The sequence below is a fragment of the Oncorhynchus keta genome, chromosome 20 (assembly GCF_023373465.1).
Source record: "Oncorhynchus keta strain PuntledgeMale-10-30-2019 chromosome 20, Oket_V2, whole genome shotgun sequence".
NCBI classification, from domain to species: Eukaryota; Metazoa; Chordata; class Actinopteri; order Salmoniformes; family Salmonidae; genus Oncorhynchus; species Oncorhynchus keta.
The window spans coordinates 48,053,443-48,079,682 of NC_068440.1; positions in this window are offsets into that span (position 1 = coordinate 48,053,443).

Consider the following 26,240-nt stretch of genomic DNA (forward strand, 5'->3'; position numbering starts at 1 on the left):
TAAAATACATTACGTAAGTGGCCTACTGTAGATAATCAAATACAGTACATAAGAGGTCTTCTGTAGATAATAAAATACAGTACGTAAGAGGTCTACTGTAGATAATAAAATACAGTACGTAAGAGGTTTACTGTAGATAATAAAATACAGTACATAAGAGGTCTACTGTAGATAATAAAATACAGTACATAAGAGGTCTACTGTAGATAATAAAATACAGTACATAAGAGGTCTACTGTAGATTATAAAATACAGTATGTAAGTGGTCTGCTGTAGATAATCAAATACAGTACATAAGAGGTATTCTGTAGATAATAAAATACAGTACGTAAGTGGTCTACTGTAGATAATCAAATACAGTACATAAGAGGTCTACTGTAGATAATCAAATACAGTACATAAGAGGTCTACTGTAGATAATAAAATACAGTACATAAGAGGTCTTCTGTAGATTATAAAATACAGTACATAAGATGTCTACTGTAGATTATAAAATACAGTACATAAGAGGTCTACTGTAGATAATCAAATACAGTACATAAGAGGTCTTCTGTAGATAATAAAATACAGTACGTAAGTGGTCTACTGTAGATAATCAAATACAGTACATAAGAGGTCTACTGTAGATAAACAAATACAGTACATAAGAGGTCTACTGTAGATAAACAAATACAGTACATAAGAGGTCTACTGTAGATAATCAAATACAGTACATAAGAGGTCTACTGTAGATAATAAAATACAGTACATAAGAGGTATACTGTAGATTATAAAATACAGTATGTAAGTGGTCTACTGTAGATAATCAAATACAGTACATAAGAGGTCTACTGTAGATAATCAAATACAGTACATAAGAGGTCTTCTGTAGATTATAAAATACAGCACATAAGAGGTCTACTGTAGATTATAAAATACAGTACATAAGAGGTCTTCTGTAGATAATAATATACAGTACATAAGAGGTCTACTGTAGATAATCAAATACAGTGCATAAGAGGTCTACTGTTGATTATAAAATACAGCACATAAGAGGTCTACTGTAGATTATAAAATACAGTACATAAGAGGTCTACTGTAGATTATAAAATACATTACGTAAGTGGCCTACTGTAGATAATCAAATACAGTACATAAGAGGTCTTCTGTAGATAATAAAATACAGTACGTAAGTGGTCTACTGTAGATAATCAAATACAGTACATAAGAGGTCTACTGTAGATAAACAAATACAGTACATAAGAGGTCTACTGTAGATAATAAAATACAGTACATAAGAGGTCTACTGTAGATAATAAAATACAGTACATAAGAGGTATACTGTAGATTATAAAATACAGTACGTAAGTGGCCTACTGTAGATAATCAAATACAGTACATAAGAGGTCTACTGTAGATAATCAAATACAGTACATAAGAGGTATACTGTAAATGATAAAATACAGTACATAAGAGGTCTTCTGTAGATAATAATATACAGTACGTAAGTGGTCTACTGTAGATAATCAAATACAGTACATACGAGATATACTGTAGATAATAAAATACAGTACATAAGAGGTATACTGTAGATTATAAAATACAGTACATAAGAGGTCTTCTGTAGATTATAAAATACAGTACATAAGAGGTCTTCTGTAGATAATAATATACAGTACATAAGAGGTCTACTGTAGATAATCAAATACAGTGCATAAGAGGTCTACTGTTGATTATAAAATACAGCACATAAGAGGTCTACTGTAGATTATAAAATACAGTACATAAGAGGTCTACTGTAGATTATAAAATACATTACGTAAGTGGCCTACTGTAGATAATCAAATACAGTACATAAGAGGTCTTCTGTAGATAATAAAATACAGTACGTAAGTGGTCTACTGTAGATAATCAAATACAGTACATAAGTGGCCTCTGTAGATAATCAAATACAGTACATAAGAGGTCTACTGTAGATAATAAAATACAGTACATAAGAGGTATACTGTAGATTATAAAATACAGTACATAAGAGGCCTTCTGTAGATTATAAAATACAGCACATAAGAGGTCTACTGTAGATTATAAAATACAGTACGTAAGTGGCCTACTGTAGATAATCAAATACAGTACATAAGAGGTCTACTGTAGATAAACAAATACAGTGCATAAGAGGTCTACTGTTGATTATAAAATACAGCACATAAGAGGTCTACTGTAGATTATAAAATACAGTACATAAGAGGTCTACTGTAGATTATAAAATACATTACGTAAGTGGCCTACTGTAGATAATCAAATACAGTACATAAGAGGTCTTCTGTAGATAATAAAATACAGTACGTAAGAGGTCTACTGTAGATAATCAAATACAGTACATAAGAGGTCTACTGTAGATAATAAAATACAGTACATAAGAGGTCTACTGTAGATAATAAAATACAGTACATAAGAGGTATACTGTAGATTATAAAATACAGTACGTAAGTGGCCTCTGTAGATAATCAAATACAGTACATAAGAGGTCTACTGTAGATAATCAAATACAGTACATAAGAGGTATACTGTAGATTATAAAATACAGTACATAAGAGGTCTTCTGTAGATTATAAAATACAGCACATAAGAGGTCTACTGTAGATTATAAAATACAGTACGTAAGTGGCCTACTGTAGATAATCAAATACAGTACATAAGAGGTCTACTGTAGATAAACAAATACAGTACATAAGAGGTCTACTGTAGATAATCAAATACAGTACATAAGAGGTCTACTGTAGATAATAAAATACAGTACATAAGAGGTATACTGTAGATTATAAAATACAGTACGTAAGTGGCCTACTGTAGATAATCAAATACAGTACATAAGAGATCTACTATAGATAATCAAATACAGTACATAAGAGGTATACTGTAGATTATAAAATACAGTACATAAGAGGTCTTCTGTAGATTATAAAATACAGCACATAAGAGGTCTACTGTACATTATAAAATACAGTACATAAGAGGTCTTCTGTAGATAATAATATACAGTACATAAGAGGTCTACTGTAGATAATCAAATACAGTGCATAAGAGGTCTACTGTTGATTATAAAATACAGCACATAAGAGGTCTACTGTAGATTATAAAATACAGTACATAGGTCTTCATAAGTACATAAGAGGTCTACTGTAGATAATCAAATACAATAAGAGGTCTACTGTTGATTATAAAATACATAAGAGATTATAAAATACAGTACATAAGAGGTCTACTGTAGATTATAAAATACATTACGTAAGTGGCCTACTGTAGATAATCAAATACAACATAGGTCTTCTGTAGATAATAAAATACAGTACGTAAGTGGTCTACTGTAGATAATCAAATACAGTACATAAGTGGCCTCTGTAGATAATCAAATACAGTACATAAGAGGTCTACTGTAGATAATAAAATACAGTACATAAGAGGTATACTGTAGATTATAAAATACAGTACATAAGAGGCCTTCTGTAGATTATAAAATACAGCACATAAGAGGTCTACTGTAGATTATAAAATACAGTACGTAAGTGGCCTACTGTAGATAATCAAATACAGTACATAAGAGGTCTACTGTAGATAAACAAATACAGTGCATAAGAGGTCTACTGTTGATTATAAAATACAGCACATAAGAGGTCTACTGTAGATTATAAAATACAGTACATAAGAGGTCTACTGTAGATTATAAAATACATTAGGTGGCCTACTGTAGATAATCAAATACAGTACATAAGAGGTCTTCTGTAGATAATAAAATACAGTACGTAAGAGGTCTACTGTAGATAATCAAATACAGTACATAAGAGGTCTACTGTAGATAATAAAATACAGTACATAAGAGGTCTACTGTAGATAATAAAATACAGTACATAAGAGGTATACTGTAGATTATAAAATACAGTACGTAAGTGGCCTCTGTAGATAATCAAATACAGTACATAAGAGGTCTACTGTAGATAATCAAATACAGTACATGTACTGTAGATTATAAAATACAGTACATAAGAGGTCTTCTGTAGATTATAAAATACAGCACATAAGAGGTCTACTGTAGATTATAAAATACAGTACGTAAGTGGCCTACTGTAGATAATCAAATACAGTACATAAGAGGTCTACTGTAGATAAACAAATACAGTACATAAGAGGTCTACTGTAGATAATCAAATACAGTACATAAGAGGTCTACTGTAGATAATAAAATACAGTACATAAGAGGTATACTGTAGATTATAAAATACAGTACGTAAGTGGCCTACTGTAGATAATCAAATACAGTACATAAGAGATCTACTATAGATAATCAAATACAGTACATAAGAGGTATACTGTAGATTATAAAATACAGTACATAAGAGGTCTTCTGTAGATTATAAAATACAGCACATAAGAGGTCTACTGTAGATTATAAAATACAGTACATAAGAGGTCTTCTGTAGATAATAATATACAGTACATAAGAGGTCTACTGTAGATAATCAAATACAGTGCATAAGAGGTCTACTGTTGATTATAAAATACAGCACATAAGAGGTCTACTGTAGATTATAAAATACATTACATAAGTGGCCTACTGTAGATAATCAAATACATAAGATAATAAAATACAGTAAGTGGTCTACTGTAGATAATTACGGTACAAAAGGTCTACTGTAGATAATCAAATACAGTACATAAGAGGTCTACTGTAGATAATCAAATACAGTACATAAGAGGTCTACTGTAGATAATAAAATACAGTACATAAGAGGTATACTGTAGATTATAAAATACAGTACGTAAGTGGCCTACTGTAGATAATCAAATACAGTACATAAGAGGTCTACTGTAGATTATAAAATGCAGTACATAAGAGGTCTTCTGTAGATTATAAAATACAGCACATAAGAGGTCTACTGTAGATTATAAAATACAGTACGTAAGTGGCCTACTGTAGATAATCAAATACAGTACATAAGAGGTCTACTGTAGATAAACAAATACAGTACATAAGAGGTCTACTGTAGATAATCAAATACAGTACATAAGTGGTCTACTGTAGATAATAAAATACAGTACATAAGAGGTATACTGTAGATTATAAAATACAGTACGTAAGTGGCCTACTGTAGATAATCAAATACAGTACATAAGAGGTCTACTGTAGATAATCAAATACAGTACATAAGAGGTATACTGTAGATTATAAAATACAGTACATAAGAGGTCTTCTGTAGATTATAAAATACAGCACATAAGAGGTCTACTGTAGATTATAAAATACAGTACATAAGAGGTCTTCTGTAGATAATAATATACAGTACATAAGAGGTCTACTGTAGATAATCAAATACAGTGCATAAGAGGTCTACTGTTGATTATAAAATACAGCACATAAGAGGTCTACTGTAGATTATAAAATACATTACATAAGTGGCCTACTGTAGATAATCAAATACAGTACATAAGAGGTCTTCTGTAGATAATAAAATACAGTACGTAAGTGGTCTACTGTAGATAATCAAATACGGTACATAAGAGGTCTACTGTAGATAAACAAATACAGTACATAAGAGGTCTACTATAGATAATCAAATACAGTACATAAGAGGTCTACTGTAGATAATAAAATACAGTACATAAGAGGTATACTGTAGATTATAAAATACAGTACGAAGTGGCCTACTGTAGATAATCAAATACAGTACATAAGAGGTCTACTGTAGATAATCAAATACAGTACATAAGAGGTATACTGTAGATTATAAAATACAGTACATAAGAGGTCTTCTGTAGATTATAAAATACAGCACATAAGAGGTCTACTGTAGATTATAAAATACAGTACATAAGAGGTCTTCTGTAGATAATAATATACAGTACGTAAGTGGTCTACTGTAGATAATCAAATACAGTACATACGAGATATACTGTAGATAATAAAATACAGTACATAAGAGGTCTACTGTAGATTATAAAATACAGTACATAAGAGGTCTTCTGTAGATAATCAAATACAGTACATAAGAGGTCTACTGTAGATAATCAAATACAGTACATAAGAGGTCTACTGTAGATTATAAAATACAGTACATAAGAGGTCTACTGTAGATAATCAAATACAGTACGTAAGAGGTCTACTGTAGATAATCAAATACAGTACATAAGAGGTCTTCTGTAGATAATCAAATACAGTACATAAGAGGTCTACTGTAGATAATCAAATACAGTACATAAGAGGTCTACTGTAGATTATAAAATACAGTACATAAGAGGTCTACTGTAGATATACTGTAGTGTAGCCTGGGCTGTCTAATTCTCAGTACTATACAGTACATGGTACTATCAGCTCTATTCTCTTCTAGTTCTTAATGTGGGCTGATTCCTACTCCACTCCTCTCCACTGAGCCTACATGGTGTGTGTGTGTGCACTCTGGACAAACATGATGGACAAACTGGTGACTGGGGTGTTGGGGTGTTAGTCAATGCTATTTGAAATATTTCAATGTTGTCACTATAATCTATGTGAGAGGCATGTTTCTATGTGAGAGGCATGACTCCTCAAAGACTGGGGGCGGCAGGGTAGCCTAGTGGTTAGAGCGTTGGGCTAGTAACCGGAAGGTTCAAACCCCCAAGCTGACAAGGTACAAATCTGTCGTTCTGCCCCTGAACAGGCAGTTAACCCACTGTTCCTAGGCTGTCATTGACAAATTTGTTCTTAACTGACTTGCCTAGTTAAAGAAAGGTAAAATAAAAACTGACTGCGACGCAAGCAGCACTGAACCATGGGTGAGAGCACCAGCTGTTCCAGGTGACTGTGTAATCATGCTCTCCGTAGCCGACGTGAGTAAGACCTTTCAACCGGTTAACATTCACAAGGCCGCAGGGCCAGATGGATTACAAGGATGTGTACTGAGCATGTGCTGACCAGTGTCTTCACTGACATTTTCAACCTCTCCCTGACCCAGTCTGTAATACCTACCTCAAGCAGACCACCATAGACCCTGTGCCCAAGAATCCCAAGGTAACCTGCCTTAATGACTACCACTCCATAGCACACTTAATGTGCTGTAGCCATGAAGTGCTTTGAAAGGCTGGTCATGGCTCACATTAACACCATTATCCCAGTAAGCCTAGATCCACTCTAATTTGCATACCGCCCCAACAGATCCACAAATGATACAATACAATCTCTATTCTACTCCACAATGCCCTTTCCCACCTGGACAAAAGGAAGACCTATGTGAGAATACTCAGCGATCAACACCATAGTGCCCTCAAAGCTCCTCACCAAGCTAAGGACCCTGGTACTAAACACCTCCCTCTGCAATTGGATCCTGGTCTCCCTGACGGGCCGCCCCCAGGTGTGTAAAGGTCGCCCCCAGGTGGTAAGGGTGGGTAACAACACATCTGCCACGCTGATCCTCAACATGGGGGCCCTTCAGGGGGCATGTTTAGTCCCTTCCTTCAACCCCTGTTCACCCATGACTGTGTGGCCACAACTCCAACACCATCATCAAGTTTGCTGACGATACGATGGTGGTAGGCCTGATCACCAACAATGATCAGACAACCTATAGGGAGGAGGTCAGAGACCTGGCAGTGTGGTGCCAGGACAATAACCTCTCACTCAAAGTAAGCAAGACAATGGAGCTGATCGTGGACTATAGGAAACGAAGAGCCGAGCACCCCGCCATTCACATCGATAGGTGTATAAGTTCCTCTGTGTTCATATCACTAAGGATCGATCATGTTCCAAACACACGGGCACAGTCATAAAGAGGACATGACAATGCCTATTCCCCCTCAGGAGGGTGAAACGATTTGGCCCACAGATGCTCAAAAAGGTCTACAGCTGCACCATTGAGAGCATATTGACTGGCTGCATCATGTCTTGGGTAGTGTGTATGGCCCAGTACATCACTGGGGCTGAGCTCTCTGCCACGAGGACCTCTATGCCAGGCGGTGCCAGGGGAAGGCCCTGAAAAATTGTCAAGGACTCCCTCCATCCAACTCATTGACCAGGGATCATCAACTAGATTCAGCCGCGGAACGATTGTTATTTTTCTTGAGTGGATGGTCAGGGAGCCGGAAACATAATTACAAATCATTTGTAGACTGCCAATTGACCACAAGAAGCCCAAACATAAATAATATTTGGCTAAAACAATCATTCCAAGCCTTGCTTTCATTTGTATACGATCAACTTGTCTCTCTATTATGGGGATGTATAGTGGGAATACTTGGCAACAGATTTCCACAATTAAAATCACATGGATTTCCTGGTGTTTTTACCATGTTATGTCAAACTGACCCGTAAGTCAGTATTTCACTGTTAGTCTACACCTGTTGTTTACCAAGCATATGACAAATACAATCTGATTTTGACAGACCAGGCAGACCAGAGAGACAGACAAATGTAGTGATGAGGGCTAGTTGAACTTGTCCTCTCTTGACACAACCTCCCCCACACACCTCCTAGTACATTGAACGGGAAGGTTGGGAACAAGAATTGCATGCTGTGTGTTATGGGCTTGCCAGTCTCTCTCTTATCTCTCTTATCTCTACTCTTTCTACTCTCTACTCTCCAGTCTCTCTCTGCTCTCTACTCTTCAGTTTCTCTCTTCTCTCTCTCATCTCTCTCTCTACTCTCTCTCATCTCTCTCCTCTCTCTCTACTCTCTCTCATCTCTCTCATATCTCCCCTCTCTCTCTTCTCACTCTCTACCTCTCTTCTCTCTCTACTCTGCTCTCTCTCTCATCTCTCTTCTCTCTCTACACTTCAGTCTCTCTTCTCTCTCTCCTCTCCTCTCTCTCTTTTCTTTCTACTCTTCAGTCTCTCTCCTCTCTCTACTCTCTCTCATCTCTCTCCTCTCTCTACTCTGTCTCATCTCTCTCCTCTCTCTCTACTCTCTCTCACCTCTCTCCTCTCTCTTCTCTCTCTACTCTTCAGTCTCTCTCCTCTCTCTTCTCTCTCTCTACTCTTCAGTCTCCTCTCTCCTCTCTCTCTTCTCACTCTCTATCTCTCTTCTCTCTCTACTCTCTGCTCTCTCTCATCTTTCTCCTCTCTTTTCTCTCTACTCTTCAGTCTCTCTCATCTTTCTTCTCTCTACTCTCTGCTCTCTGGAATTTCCAGTCTCTCTCCTCTCCAGTCTCTCTACTCTCTACTCTCTGGAATCTCTAGTCTCTCTCCTCTCCAGTCTCTCTACTCTCTGGAATCTCTAGTCTCTCTCCTCTCCAGTCTCTCTACTCTCTGGAATCTCTAGTCTCTCTCCTCTCCAGTCTTTCTGCTCTCTGGAATTTCCAGTCTCTCTCCTCTCCAGTCTCTCTACTCTCTACTCTCTGGAATCTCTAGTCTCTCTCCTCTCCAGTCTCTCTACTCTCTGGAATTTCTAGTCTCTCTCCTCTCCAGTCTCTCTACTCTCTGGAATCTCTAGTCTCTCTCTTCTCTCTACTTCCTGGACTCTCCAGTATCTCTCTTCTATGTAAAACATACTTCCCTCTTCTCCCTGTGTTCCAATGGAGATTACAGTAACATATGTTTGCCAGTGAAGGGTTCAACATAGTACATTGTAGATTTGTGTTCCTATTCCCTTGGCAGGAATTCACTGCAGCATGGTTAGTCTATACAAGCAGACAGACAGACACTGCAGCATGGTTAGTCTATACAAGCAGACAGACAGACAGACACTGCAGCATGGTTAGTCTATACAAGCAGACAGACACTGCAGCATGGTTAGTCTATACAAGCAGACAGACACTGCAGCATGGTTAGTCTATACAAGCAGACAGACACTGCAGCATGGTTAGTCTATACAAGCAGACAGACACTGCAGCATGGTTAGTCTATACAAACAGACGGACACTGCAGCATGGTTAGTCTATACAAGCAGACAGACACTGCAGCATGGTTAGTCTATACAAGCAGACAGACAGACACTGTGCAGCATGGTTAGTCTATACAAGCAGACAGACACTGCAGCATGGTTAGTCTATACAAGCAGACAGACAGACACTGTGCAGCATGGTTAGTCTATACAAGCAGACAGACAGACACTGCAGCATGGTTAGTCTATACAAGCAGACAGACACTGCAGCATGGTTAGTCTATACAAGCAGACAGACAGACACTGTGCAGCATGGTTAGTCTATACAAGCAGACAGACAGACACTGCAGCATGGTTAGTCTATACAAGCAGACAGACACTGCAGCATGGTTAGTCTATACAAGCAGACAGACACTGCAGCATGGTTAGTCTATACAAGCAGACAGACAGACACTGCAGCATGGTTAGTCTATACAAGCAGACAGACACTGCAGCATGGTTAGTCTATACAAGCAGACAGACACTGCAGCATGGTTAGTCTATACAAGCAGACAGACAGACACTGCAGCATGGTTAGTCTATACAAGACAGACAGACACTGCAGCATGGTTAGTCTATACAAGCAGACAGACACTGCAGCATGGTTAGTCTATACAAGCAGACAGACACTGCAGCATGGTTAGTCTATACAAGCAGACAGACAGACACTGCAGCATGGTTAGTCTATACAAGCAGACAGACAGACACTGCAGCATGGTTAGTCTATACAAGCAGACAGACACTGCAGCATGGTTAGTCTATACAAGCAGACAGACAGACACTGTGCAGCATGGTTAGTCTATACAAGCAGACAGACAGACACTGCAGCATGGTTAGTCTATACAAACAGACAGACACTGCAGCATGGTTAGTCTATACAAGCAGACAGACAGACACTGTGCAGCATGGTTAGTCTATACAAGCAGACAGACAGACACTGCAGCATGGTTAGTCTATACAAGCAGACAGACAGACACTACAAGCAGACAGACAGACACTGCAGCATGGTTAGTCTATACAAGCAGACAGACACTGCAGCATGGTTAGTCTATACAAGCAGACAGACACTGCAGCATGGTTAGTCTATACAAGCAGACAGACAGACAGACACTGCAGCATGGTTAGTCTATACAAGCAGACAGACACTGCAGCATGGTTAGTCTATACAAACAGACGGACACTGCAGCATGGTTAGTCTATACAAGCAGACAGACACTGCAGCATGGTTAGTCTATACAAGCAGACAGACACTGCAGCATGGTTAGTCTATACAAGCAGACAGACACTGCAGCATGGTTAGTCTATACAAACAGACGGACACTGCAGCATGGTTAGTCTATACAAGCAGACAGACACTGCAGCATGGTTAGTCTATACAAGCAGACAGACAGACACTGTGCAGCATGGTTAGTCTATACAAGCAGACAGACAGACACTGCAGCATGGTTAGTCTATACAAGCAGACAGACACTGCAGCATGGTTAGTCTATACAAGCAGACAGACACTGCAGCATGGTTAGTCTATACAAGCAGACAGACACTGCAGCATGGTTAGTCTATACAAGCAGACAGACACTGCAGCATGGTTAGTCTATACAAGCAGACAGACACTGCAGCATGGTTAGTCTATACAAGCAGACAGACAGACACTGCAGCATGGTTAGTCTATACAAGCAGACAGACAGACACTGCAGCATGGTTAGTCTATACAAACAGACAGACACTGCAGCATGGTTAGTCTATACAAGCAGACAGACAGACACTGCAGCATGGTTAGTCTATACAAGCAGACAGACAGACACTGCAGCATGGTTAGTCTATACAAGCAGACAGACAGACACTGCAGCATGGTTAGTCTATACAAGCAGACAGACACTGCAGCATGGTTAGTCTATACAAGCAGACAGACAGACACTGTGCAGCATGGTTAGTCTATACAAGCAGACAGACAGACACTGCAGCATGGTTAGTCTATACAAGCAGACAGACACTGCAGCATGGTTAGTCTATACAAGCAGACAGACAGACACTGCAGCATGGTTAGTCTATACAAGCAGACAGACAGACACTGTGCAGCATGGTTAGTCTATACAAGCAGACAGACAGACACTGCAGCATGGTTAGTCTATACAAGCAGACAGACACTGCAGCATGGTTAGTCTATACAAGCAGACAGACAGACACTGCAGCATGGTTAGTCTATACAAGCAGACAGACACTGCAGCATGGTTAGTCTATACAGACAGACAGACAGACACTGCAGCATGGTTAGTCTATACAGCAACAGACAGACACTGCAGCATGGTTAGTCTATACAAGCAGACAGACACTGCAGCATGGTTAGTCTATACAAGCAGACAGACAGACACTGTGCAGCATGGTTAGTCTATACAAGCAGACAGACAGACACTGCAGCATGGTTAGTCTATACAAGCAGACAGACACTGCAGCATGGTTAGTCTATACAAGCAGACAGACAGACACTGTGCAGCATGGTTAGTCTATACAAGCAGCAGACAGACACTGCAGCATGGTTAGTCTATACAAGCAGACAGACACTGCAGCATGGTTAGTCTATACAAACAGACAGACACTGCAGCATGGTTAGTCTATACAAGCAGACAGACACTGCAGCATGGTTAGTCTATACAAGCAGACAGACAGACACTGCAGCATGGTTAGTCTATACACAGCAGACAGACACTGCAGCATGGTTAGTCTATACAAGCAGACAGACAGACACTGTGCAGCATGGTTAGTCTATACAAGCAGACAGACAGACACTGCAGCATGGTTAGTCTATACAAGCAGACAGACACTGCAGCATGGTTAGTCTATACAAGCAGACAGACAGACACTGTGCAGCATGGTTAGTCTATACAAGCAGACAGACAGACACTGCAGCATGGTTAGTCTATACAAGCAGACAGACACTGCAGCATGGTTAGTCTATACAAGCAGACAGACACTGCAGCATGGTTAGTCTATACAAGCAGACAGACAGACACTGCAGCATGGTTAGTCTATACAAGCAGACAGACACTGCAGCATGGTTAGTCTATACAAGCAGACAGACACTGCAGCATGGTTAGTCTATACAAGCAGACAGACACTGCAGCATGGTTAGTCTATACAAGCAGACAGACAGACACTGTGCAGCATGGTTAGTCTATACAAGCAGACAGACAGACACTGCAGCATGGTTAGTCTATACAAACAGACAGACACTGCAGCATGGTTAGTCTATACAAGCAGACAGACACTGCAGCAGACACTGCAGCATGGCATGGTTAGTCTATACAAGCAGACAGACACTGCAGCATGGTTAGTCTATACAAGACAGACAGACACTGCAGCATGGTTAGTCTATACAAGCAGACAGACACTGCAGCAGACAAAGACAGACAGACACTGCAGCATGGTTAGTCTATACAAGCAGACAGACACTGCAGCATGGTTAGTCTATACAAGCAGACAGACACTGCAGCATGGTTAGTCTATACAAGCAGACAGACACTGCAGCATGGTTAGTCTATACAAACAGACAGACACTGCAGCATGGTTAGTCTATACAAGCAGACAGACACTGCAGCATGGTTAGTCTATACAAGCAGACAGACACTGCAGCATGGTTAGTCTATACAAGCAGACAGACACTGCAGCATGGTTAGTCTATACAAACAGACAGACACTGCAGCATGGTTAGTCTATACAAGCAGACAGACACTGCAGCATGGTTAGTCTATACAAGCAGACAGACAGACACTGTGCAGCATGGTTAGTCTATACAAGACAGACAGACACTGCAGCATGGTTAGTCTATACAAGCAGACAGACACTGCAGCATGGTTAGTCTATACAAGCAGACAGACACTGCAGCATGGTTAGTCTATACAAGCAGACAGACAGACACTGCAGCATGGTTAGTCTATACAAGCAGACAGACACTGCAGCATGGTTAGTCTATACAAGCAGACAGACACTGCAGCATGGTTAGTCTATACAAGCAGACAGACACTGCAGCATGGTTAGTCTATACAAGCAGACAGACAGACACTGTGCAGCATGGTTAGTCTATACAAGCAGACAGACAGACACTGCAGCATGGTTAGTCTATACAAACAGACAGACACTGCAGCATGGTTAGTCTATACAAGCAGACAGACAGACACTGCAGCATGGTTAGTCTATACAAGCAGACAGACACTGCAGCATGGTTAGTCTATACAAGCAGACAGACACTGCAGCATGGTTAGTCTATACAAGCAGACAGACAGACACTGCAGCATGGTTAGTCTATACAAGCAGACAGACAGACACTGTGCAGCATGGTTAGTCTATACAAGCAGACAGACAGACACTGCAGCATGGTTAGTCTATACAAGCAGACAGACACTGCAGCATGGTTAGTCTATACAAGCAGACAGACAGACACTGCAGCATGGTTAGTCTATACAAGCAGACAGACAGACACTGTGCAGCATGGTTAGTCTATACAAGCAGACAGACAGACACTGCAGCATGGTTAGTCTATACAAGCAGACAGACACTGCAGCATGGTTAGTCTATACAAGCAGACAGACACTGCAGCATGGTTAGTCTATACAAGCAGACAGACACTGCAGCATGGTTAGTCTATACAAGCAGACAGACAGACACTGTGCAGCATGGTTAGTCTATACAAGCAGACAGACAGACACTGCAGCATGGTTAGTCTATACAAGCAGACAGACACTGCAGCATGGTTAGTCTATACAAGCAGACAGACAGACACTGCAGCATGGTTAGTCTATACAAGCAGACAGACAGACACTGTGCAGCATGGTTAGTCTATACAAGCAGACAGACAGACACTGCAGCATGGTTAGTCTATACAAGCAGACAGACACTGCAGCATGGTTGGTCTATACAAGCAGACAGACAGACACTGCAGGATGGTTAGTCTATACAAGCAGACAGACAGACACTGCAAGATGGTTAGTCTATACAACCAGACAGACACTGCAGCATGGTTAGTCTATACAAACAGACGGACACTGCAGCATGGTTAGTCTATACAAACAGACAGACACTGCAGCATGGTTAGTCTATACAAGCAGACAGACAGACACTGTGCAGCATGGTTAGTCTATACAAGCAGACAGACAGACACTGCAGCATGGTTAGTCTATACAAGCAGACAGACACTGCAGCATGGTTAGTCTATACAAGCAGACAGACAGACACTGTGCAGCATGGTTAGTCTATACAAGCAGACAGACACTGCAGCATGGTTAGTCTATACAAGCAGACAGACACTGCAGCATGGTTAGTCTATACAAACAGACAGACACTGCAGCATGGTTAGTCTATACAAGCAGACAGACACTGCAGCATGGTTAGTCTATACAAGCAGACAGACAGACACTGTGCAGCATGGTTAGTCTATACAAGCAGACAGACACTGCAGCATGGTTAGTCTATACAAGCAGACAGACACTGCAGCATGGTTAGTCTATACAAGCAGACAGACAGACACTGCAGCATGGTTAGTCTATACAAGCAGACAGACACTGCAGCATGGTTAGTCTATACAAGCAGACAGACACTGCAGCATGGTTAGTCTATACAAGCAGACAGACACTGCAGCATGGTTAGTCTATACAAGCAGACAGACAGACACTGTGCAGCATGGTTAGTCTATACAAGCAGACAGACACTGTGCAGCATGGTTAGTCTATACAAGCAGACAGACACTGTGCAGCATGGTTAGTCTATACAAGCAGACAGACAGACACTGCAGCATGGTTAGTCTATACAAGCAGACAGACACTGCAGCATGGTTAGTCTATACAAGCAGACAGACACTGCAGCATGGTTAGTCTATACAAGCAGACAGACACTGCAGCATGGTTAGTCTATACAAGCAGACAGACAGACACTGCAGCATGGTTAGTCTATACAAGCAGACAGACACTGCAGCATGGTTAGTCTATACAAGCAGACAGACACTGCAGCATGGTTAGTCTATACAAGCAAACAGACACTGCAGCATGGTTAGTCTATACAAACAGACAGACACTGCAGCATGGTTAGTCTATACAAGCAGACAGACAGACACTGTGCAGCATGGTTAGTCTATACAAGCAGACAGACACTGCAGCATGGTTAGTCTATACAAGCAGACAGACACTGCAGCATGGTTAGTCTATACAAGCAGACAGACAGACACTGTACAGCATGGTTAGTCTATACAAGCAGACAGACACTGCAGCATGGTTAGTCTATACAAGCAGACAGACAGACACTGTGCAGCATGGTTAGTCTATACAAGCAGACAGACACTGCAGCATGGTTAGTCTATACAAGCAGACAGACACTGCAGCATGGTTAGTCTATACAAGCAGACAGACAGACACTGCAGCATGGTTAGTCTATACAAGCAGACAGACACTGCAGCATGGTTAGTCTATACAAGCAGACAGACACTGCAGCATGGTTAGTCTATACAAGCAAACAGACACTGCAGCATGGTTAGTCTATACAAACAGACAGACACTGCAGCATGGTTAGTCTATACAAGCAGACAGACAGACACTGTACAGCATGGTTAGTCTATACAAGCAGACAGACACTGCAGCATGGTTAGTCTATACAAGCAGACAGACACTGCAGCATGGTTAGTCTATACAAGCAGACAGACACTGCAGCATGGTTAGTCTATACAAGCAGACAGACAGACACTGCAGCATGGTTAGTCTATACAAGCAGACAGACACTGCAGCATGGTTAGTCTATACAAGCAGACAGACACTGCAGCATGGTTAGTCTATACAAGCAGACAGACACTGCAGCATGGTTAGTCTATACAAGCAGACAGACACTGCAGCATGGTTAGTCTATACAAGCAGACAGACACTGCAGCATGGTTAGTCTATACAAGCAGACAGACACTGCAGCATGGTTAGTCTATACAAGCAGACAGACAGACACTGCAGCATGGTTAGTCTATAGAAGCAGACAGACACTGCAGCATGGTTAGTCTATACAAGCAGACAGACACAGCAGCATGGTTAGTCTATACAAGCAGACAGACAGACACTGCAGCATGGTTAGTCTATACAAGCAGACAGACACTGTGCAGCATGGTTAGTCTATACAAGCAGACAGACAGACACTGTGCAGCATGGTTAGTCTATACAAGCAGACAGACACTGCAGCATGGTTAGTCTATACAAGCAAACAGACACTGCAGCATGGTTAGTCTATACAAACAGACAGACACTGCAGCATGGTTAGTCTATACAAGCAGACAGACAGACAGACACTGTGCAGCATGGTTAGTCTATACAAGCAGACAGACAGACACTGTGCAGCATGGTTAGTCTATACAAGCAGACAGACACTGCAGCATGGTTAGTCTATACAAGCAGACAGACACTGCAGCATGGTTAGTCTATACAAGCAGACAGACACTGCAGCATGGTTAGTCTATACAAGCAGACAGACAGACACTGTACAGCAAAGTTAGTCTATACAAGCAGACAGACACTGCAGCATGGTTAGTCTATACAAGCAGACAGTCACTGCAGCATGGTTAGTCTATACAAGCAGACAGACACTGCAGCATGGTTAGTCTATACAAGCAGACAGACACTGCAGCATGGTTAGTCTATACAAGCAGACAGACACTGCAGCATGGTTAGTCTATACAAGCAGACAGACACTGCAGCATGGTTAGTCTATACAAGCAGACAGACAGACACTGCAGCATGGTTAGTCTATACAAGCAGACAGACAGACACTGCAGCATGGTTAGTCTATACAAGCAGACAGACAGACACTGCAGCATGGTTAGTCTATACAAGCAGACAGACAGACACTGCAGCATGGTTAGTCTATACAAGCAGACAGACACTGCAGCATGGTTAGTCTATACAAGCAGACAGACAGACACTGCAGCCTGGTTAGTCTATACAAGCAGACAGACAGACACTGCAGCATGGTTAGTCTATACAAGCAGACAGACAGACACTGCAGCATGGTTAGTCTATACAAGCAGACAGACACTGCAGCATGGTTAGTCTATACATGCAGACAGACACTGCAGTATGGTTCGTCTATACAAGCAGACAGACAGACACTGCAGCATGGTTAGTCTATACAAGCAGACAGACAGACACTGCAGCATGGTTAGTCTATACAAGCAGACAGACAGACACTGCAGCATGGTTAGTCTATACAAGCAGACAGACAGACACTGCAGCATGGTTAGTCTATACAAGCAGACAGACAGACACTGCAGCATGGTTAGTCTATACAAGCAGACAGACAGACACTGCAGCATGGTTAGTCTATACAAGCAGACAGACAGACACTGCAGCATGGTTAGTCTATACAAGCAGACAGACAGACACTGCAGCATGGTTAGTCTATACAAGCAGACAGACACTGCAGCATGGTTAGTCTATACAAGCAGACAGACAGACACTGCAGCATGGTTAGTCTATACAAGCAGACAGACACTGCAGCATGGTTAGTCTATACAAGCAGACAGACACTGCAGCATGGTTAGTCTATACAAGCAGACAGACACTGCAGCATGGTTAGTCTATACAAGCAGACAGACAGACACTGTGCAGCATGGTTAGTCTATACAAGCAGACAGACAGACACTGCAGCATGGTTAGTCTATACATGCAGACAGACACTGCAGTATGGTTCGTCTATACAAGCAGACAGACAGACACTGCAGCATGGTTAGTCTATACAAGCAGACAGACAGACACTGCAGCATGGTTAGTCTATACAAGCAGACAGACAGACACTGCAGCATGGTTAGTCTATACAAGCAGACAGACAGACACTGCAGCATGGTTAGTCTATACAAGCAGACAGACAGACACTGCAGCATGGTTAGTCTATACAAGCAGACAGACACTGCAGCATGGTTAGTCTATACAAGCAGACAGACAGACACTGCAGCATGGTTAGTCTATACAAGCAGACAGACAGACACTGCAGCATGGTTAGTCTATACAAGCAGACAGACACTGCAGCATGGTTAGTCTATACATGCAGACAGACACTGCAGCATGGTTAGTCTATACAAGCAGACAGACACTGCAGCATGGTTAGTCTATACAAGCAGACAGACAGACACTGCAGCATGGTTAGTCTATACAAGCAGACAGACACTGCAGCATGGTTAGTCTATACAAGCAGACAGACAGACACTGCAGCATGGTTAGTCTATACAAGCAGACAGACAGACACTGCAGCATGGTTAGTCTATACAAGCAGACAGACAGACACTGCAGCATGGTTAGTCTATACAAGCAGACAGACACTGCAGCATGGTTAGTCTATACAAGCAGACAGACACTGCAGCATGGTTAGTCTATACAAGCAGACAGACAGACACTGCAGCATGGTTAGTCTATACAAGCAGACAGACACTGCAGCATGGTTAGTCTATACAAGCAGACAGACACTGCAGCATGGTTAGTCTATACAAGCAGACAGACAGACACTGCAGCATGGTTAGTCTATACAAGCAGACAGACACTGCAGCATGGTTAGTCTATACAAGCAGACAGACAGACACTGCAGCATGGTTAGTCTATACAAGCAGACAGACAGACACTGCAGCATGGTTAGTCTATACAAGCAGACAGACAGACACTGCAGCATGGTTAGTCTATACAAGCAGACAGACAGACACTGCAGCATGGTTAGTCTATACAAGCAGACAGACAGACACTGCAGCATGGTTAGTCTATACAAGCAGACAGACAGACACTGCAGCATGGTTAGTCTATACAAGCAGACAGACAGACACTGCAGCATGGTTAGTCTATACAAGCAGACAGACACTGCAGCATGGTTAGTCTATACAAGCAGACAGACACTGCAGCATGGTTAGTCTATACAAGCAGACAGACAGACACTGCAGCATGGTTAGTCTATACAAGCAGACAGACACTGCAGCATGGTTAGTCTATACAAGCAGACAGACACTGCAGCATGGTTAGTCTATACAAGCAGACAGACACTGCAGCATGGTTAGTCTATACAAGCAGACAGACAGACACTGCAGCATAGTTAGTCTATACAAGCAGACAGACAGACACTGCAGCATGGTTAGTCTATACAAGCAGACAGACTGACACTGCAGCATGGTTAGTCTATACAAGCAGGTTAGAACTACAAGCTCTCTATCATTTATTTGTTTATATGTCAATGTATTTATTTATATGTCAATGTTCAAAGTTTAGTTGATTCCAACAATACAAGCAGACAGACAGACACTGTCCCCTTTACTGTGAATAATACATGTCTGTCACTTCTCACCACTGGTAGCTACGTAGCAGTCGTAGCACACGCACACACACACACACACACACACACACACGCACACGCGCACACGCACACGCACGCACACGCACGCGCACACACACACGCACACACACACACACACACACGCACACACACACACACACACACACACACACGCACACACGCACACACACACACACACACACACACACACACACACACACACACACACACACACACACACACACACACACACACACACACACACAACCATTTGTTTGTGAGCTATGCAGCAGAGCATCTTGTAACCGTGGTGATACACAGTTCCCTATGTAGCCTATTTTAATCCCCACATCATCAGCAGCTCAACCTTGGCCTGGTTGTGTTTCAAATAGGAGCAACAGGGGTGAGGATTACTAATAATACAGTATTGAAACCATGCTGCCTACAGCCTGTAGCCTACAATGACCCAACACACCTCCAGGCTGTGTAAGGACTATTTGACCAAGAAGGAGAGTGATGGAGTGCTGCATCAGATGACCTGGCCTCCACAAACCCCAAACCTCAACCAAATTAGGATGGTTTGGGATGAGTCTGACAGGAGAGTGAAGGAAAAGCAGCCAACAAGTGCTCAGCATATGTGGGAACTCCTTCAAGATTGTTGGAAAAACATTCCAGGTGAAGCTGGTTGATAGAATGCCAATAGTGTGCAAAGCTGTCATCAAAGGCAAAGGGTGGCTATTTGAAGAATCTCAAACATAAAATATATTTTGATTTGTTTAACGCTTTTTTGGTTACTACATTATTCCATATGTGTATTTCATAGTTTTGATGTCTTCACTATTATTCAACAATGTAGAAAATAGTACAAATAAAAAACCCTTGAATGAGTAGGTGTTCTAAAACTTTTGACCGGTAGTGTACGTCCACAGTCTTGGCTAAATGACTCTATCATGGCATTTTGTCTAATGTCATATGTAGGGCGATCCTAGTTAGCGGTGTGTTGCTTAGGGCACTATCCTAAGTTGATAACTACATGAAAAGTCTACAGCTGTAAAGCACTAGCTTCGGACAGTCTACAGGGATGACCTATGGACCTCTGGGGAGAAATGGTTGATTAATGTAGCGGTAGAGTCAAAGGGCTTCAGTGTACATTTTCAACTTTACTAAGGCTGGTAGTTTGCTCGGACCCTTAAGTGACCCTAGTATAAATCCTCATTAATTGTTCCGTTGCAGATGCTTACACAAGCACACCTGCCAAGGGAATGATAACCAAGTATCCTGATAGGCTGCAACCTGTTCAGAATGAGTCTGACTTTATTATGTGCTATCAGAGGGGGTGGTCCCCATTCCCCTGCTAATTAGTGAACCCTCATCCATAGAAAGATTGATCGCTGACCTCAGCAGCGATTTAAACCCAAACTATGCCATAAGCAAGAACAAAGCAGAAATTGCAAGACTTCCTCAAAAATCAACCATCAGGCACAGGCCATGTAAAGGTTCTCTCCAGTCTGGCCGTCAGCAGAGATTGACATCGGTCCAGTGCACAGCAGAAGCACGAGAAAGAAACGGTTGACATGAAGGGACCGGTGGAGAGAACCGGGAAACTAATGACAAAAGCAGAGAACGGAAAAACACTGCTAGCTGTGGAATCAATCAAATTTATTTATAAAGTCACAAAGTACTGTACAGAAACCCAACCTAAAACCCCAAACAGCAAGCAATGCATGTGTAGAAGCACAGTGGCTAGGAAAACCTACCTAGAAAGGGAGAGATTCTTGGTTCGAGAGATTATAAACCTAGAGAGGAACCAGGCTATGTGGGGTGGTCAGTCCTCTTCTGTCTGTGCCGGGTGGAGATTATAAACCTAGAGAGGAACCAGGCCACGTGGGGTGGCCAGTCCTCTTCTGGCTGTGCCGGGTGGAGATTATAAACCTAAAGAGGAACCAGGCTATGTGGGGTGATCAGTCCTCTTCTCGCTGTGCCGGGTGAAGATTATAACAGGACATGGCCAAGATGTTCAAATGTTCATAGATGACCAGCATGGTCAAATAATAATAATCACAGTGGTTGTAGAGGGTGCAACAGGTCAGCACCTCAAGAGTAAATGTCAGTTGGCTTTTCATAACCGATCATTCAGAGTATCTCTAGCGCTCCTGCTGTCTCTAGAGAGTTGAAAACAGCAGGTCTGGGACAGGTAGCACGTCCGGTGAACAGGGCAGGGTTCCATAGTCACAGGCAGAACAGTTGAAACTGGAGCAGCAGCACGACCAGGTGGACTGGGGACAGCAAGGAGTTATCAGGCCAGATAGTCCTGAGGCATGGTCCTAGGGCTCAGGTCCTCAGAGAGAGAGAAAGAGAGAATACTTAAATTCACACAGGACAAGACAGGAGAAATACTTCAGATATTTTTTTACCTTTATTTAACTAGGCAAGTCATTTAAGAACTATTATTTTCAATGATGGCCTACGAACAGTGGGTTAACTGCCTTGTTCAAGGGCAGAACGACAGATTTTTACCTTGTCAGTTCGGGTTACTCTGGACCCTGATCTCTCTTTTGACAAACATATTAAGACTGTTTCAAGAACAGCTTTTTTCCATTTATGTAACATAGCAAAAATCTAACTTTCTGTCCAAAAATTATGCATAAAAATGTATCCATGCATTTGTCACTTCTAGGTTAGACTACTGCAATGCTCTACTTTCCGGCTACCCGGATAAAGCACTAAATAAACTTCAGTTAGTGCTAAACACGTCAGGCTAGAATCTTGACTAGAACCATCTCCCTGTGGACTCACCATAGGGTGAGTCCATAGGGACATGGTGAGTCCATAGGGTGAATCCATAGGGAGATGGTGAGTCCACAGGGAGATGGTCAGCCCATAGGGTGAGTCCATAGGGTGAGTCCACAGGGAGATGGTGAGTCCATAGGGAGATGGTGAGTCCACAGGGAGATGGTGAGTCCACAGCGAGATGGTGAGTCCACAGGGAGATGGTGAAACCACAGGGAGATGGTGAGTCCACAGGGAGATGGTGAGTCCATAGGGTGATGGTGAGTCCATAGGGTGATGGTGAGTCCATAGGGAAATGGTGAGTCCACAGGGAGATGGCGAGTCCATAGGGAGATGGTGAGTCCACAGGGAGGTGGTGAGTGCATAGGGAGATGATGAGTCCACAGGGTGATGGTGAGTCCATAGGGTGATGGTGAGTCCATAGGGAGATGGTGAGTCCATAGGGTGATGGTGAGTCCATAGAGAAATGGTGAGTCCACAGGGAGATGGCGAGTCCATAGGGAGATGGTGAGTCCACAGGGAGATGGTGAGTGCATAGGGAGATGGTGAGTCCACAGGGAGATGGTGAGTGCATAGGGAGATGGTGCATCCATAGGGTGAGTCCATAGGGAGATGGTGAGTCCATAGGGTGAGTCCATAGGGAGATGATGAGTCTATAGGGAGTTGATGAGTCCATAGGGAGCTGATGAGTCCATAGGGAGATGAAGAGTCTATAGGGAGCTGATGAGTCCATAGGGAGCTGATGAGTCCATAGGAAGATGATGAGTCCATAGGGTGAGTCCATAGGGTAATGGTGAGTCCATAGGGTGAGTCCATAGGGTGAGTCCATAGGGAGATGGTGAGTCCATAGGGAGATGGTGAGTCCATAGGGAGATGGTGAGTCCACAGGGAGATGGTGAGTCCATAGGGTGAGTCCATAGGGAGATGGTGAGTCCATAGGAAGATGGTGAGTCCATAGAGAGATGGGGAGTCCATAGGGTGATGTTGAGTCCATAGGGAGATGGTGAGTCCATAGGGAGATGGTGAGTCCATAGGGTGACTCCATAGGGAGATGGTCCAGTCCATAGGAAGATGGTGAGTCCATAGAGAGATGGGGAGTCCATAGGGTGAGTCCATAGGGAAATGGTGAGTCCATAGGGTGATGTTGAGTCCATAGGGAGATGGTGAGTCCATAGGGAGATGGTGAGTCCATAGGGAGATGGTGAATCCATAGGGTGAGTCCATAGGGAGATGGTGAGTCCATAGGGAGATGAAGAGTCTATAGGGAGCTGATGAGTCCATAGGGAGCTGATGAGTCCATAGGAAGATGATGAGTCCATAGGGTGAGTCCATAGGGTGATGGTGAGTCCATAGGGTGAGTCCATAGGGAGATGGTGAGTCCATAGGGTGAGTCCATGGGGTGAGTCCATAGGGGAGATGGTGAGTCCATAGGGAGATGGTGGGTCCATAGGGAGATGGTGAGTCCATAGGGTGACTCCATAGGGAGATGATGAGTCCATAGGAAGATGATGAGTCCATAGAGAGATGGGGAGTCCATAGGGTGAGTCCATAGGGAGATGGTGAGTCCATAGGGAGATGGTAAGTCCATAGGGTGAGTCTATAGGGAGATGGTGAGTCCATAGGGAGATGGTGAGTCCATAGGGAGATGGTGAGTCCATAGGAAGATGGTGAGTCCATAGAGAGATGGGGAGTCCATAGGGTGAGTCCATAGGGAGATGGTGAGTCCATAGGGAGATGGTGTGTCCATAGGATGATGTTGAGTCCATAGGGAGATGGTGAGTCCATAGGGTGATGGTGAGTCCATAGGGAAATGGTGAGTCCACAGGGAGATGGCGAGTCCATAGGGAGATGGTGAGTCCACAGGGAGATGGTGAGTGCATAGGGAGATGATGAGTCCACAGGGTGATGGTGAGTCCATAGGGTGATGGTGAGTCCATAGGGAGATGGTGAGTCCATAGGGTGATGGTGAGTCCATAGGGAAATGGTGAGTCCACAGGGAGATGGCGAGTCCATAGGGAGATGGTGAGTCCACAGGGAGATGGTGAGTGCATAGGGAGATGGTGAGTCCACAGGGAGATGGTGAGTCCATAGGGTGAGTCCATAGGGAGATGGTGAGTCCACAGGGAGATGGTGAGTCCACAGGGAGATGGTGAGTCCATAGCGAGATGGTGAGTCCATAGGGTGAGTCCATAGGGAGATGGTGAGTCCATAGGGTGAGTCCATAGGGAGATGGTGAGTCCATAGGGTGGATGGTGAGTCCACAGGGAGATGGTGAGTCCATAGCGAGTGGTGAGTCCATAGGGTGAGTCCATAGGGAGATGGTGAGTCCACAGGGAGATGGTGAGTCCATAGGGAGATGGTGAGTTCATAGGGAGATGGTGAGTCCATAGGGAGATAGATGGTGAGTCCATAGGGTGAGTCCATAGGGAGATGGTGAGTCCATAGGGAGATGGTGAGTCCATAGGGAGATGGTGAGTCCACAGGGAGATGGTGAGTCCACAGGGAGATGGTGAGTCCATAGGGTGAGTCCATAGGGAGATGGTGAGTCCATAGAGTGAGTCCATAGGGAGATGGTGAGTCCACAAGGAGATGGTGAGTCCACAAGGAGATGGTGAGTCCACAGGGAGATGGTGAGTCCATAGGGTGAGTCCATAGGGAGATGATGAGTCTATATGGAGCTGATGAGTCCATAGGGAGCTGGTGAGTCCATAGGGAGCTGATGAGTCCATAGGGAGATGATGAGTCCATAGGGTGAGTCCATAGGGAGATGGTGAGTCCATAGGGTGAGTCCATAGGGAGATGGTGGGTCCATAGGGTGATGGTGAGTCCACAGGGAGATGGTGAGTCCACAGGGAGATGGTGAGTCCATAGCGTCAGTCCATAGGGAGATGGTGAGTCCACAGGGAGATGGTGAGTCCATAGCGAGATGGTGAGTCCATAGGGTGAGTCCATAGGGAGATGGTGAGTTCATAGGGAGATGGTGAGTCCATAGGGAGATGGTGAGTCCATAGGGTGAGTCCATAGGGAGATGGTGAGTCCATAGGGTGAGTCCATAGGGTGATGGTGAGTCCACAGGGAGATGGTGAGTCCACAGGGAGATGGTGAGTCCATAGGGTGAGTCCATAGGGAGATGGTGAGTCCATAGAGTGAGTCCATAGGGAGATGGTGAGTCCATAGGGTGAGTCCATAGGGAGATGGTGAGTACATAGGGTGATGGTGAGTCCACAGGGAGATGGTGAGTCCACAGGAGATGGTGAGTCCATAGCGAGAT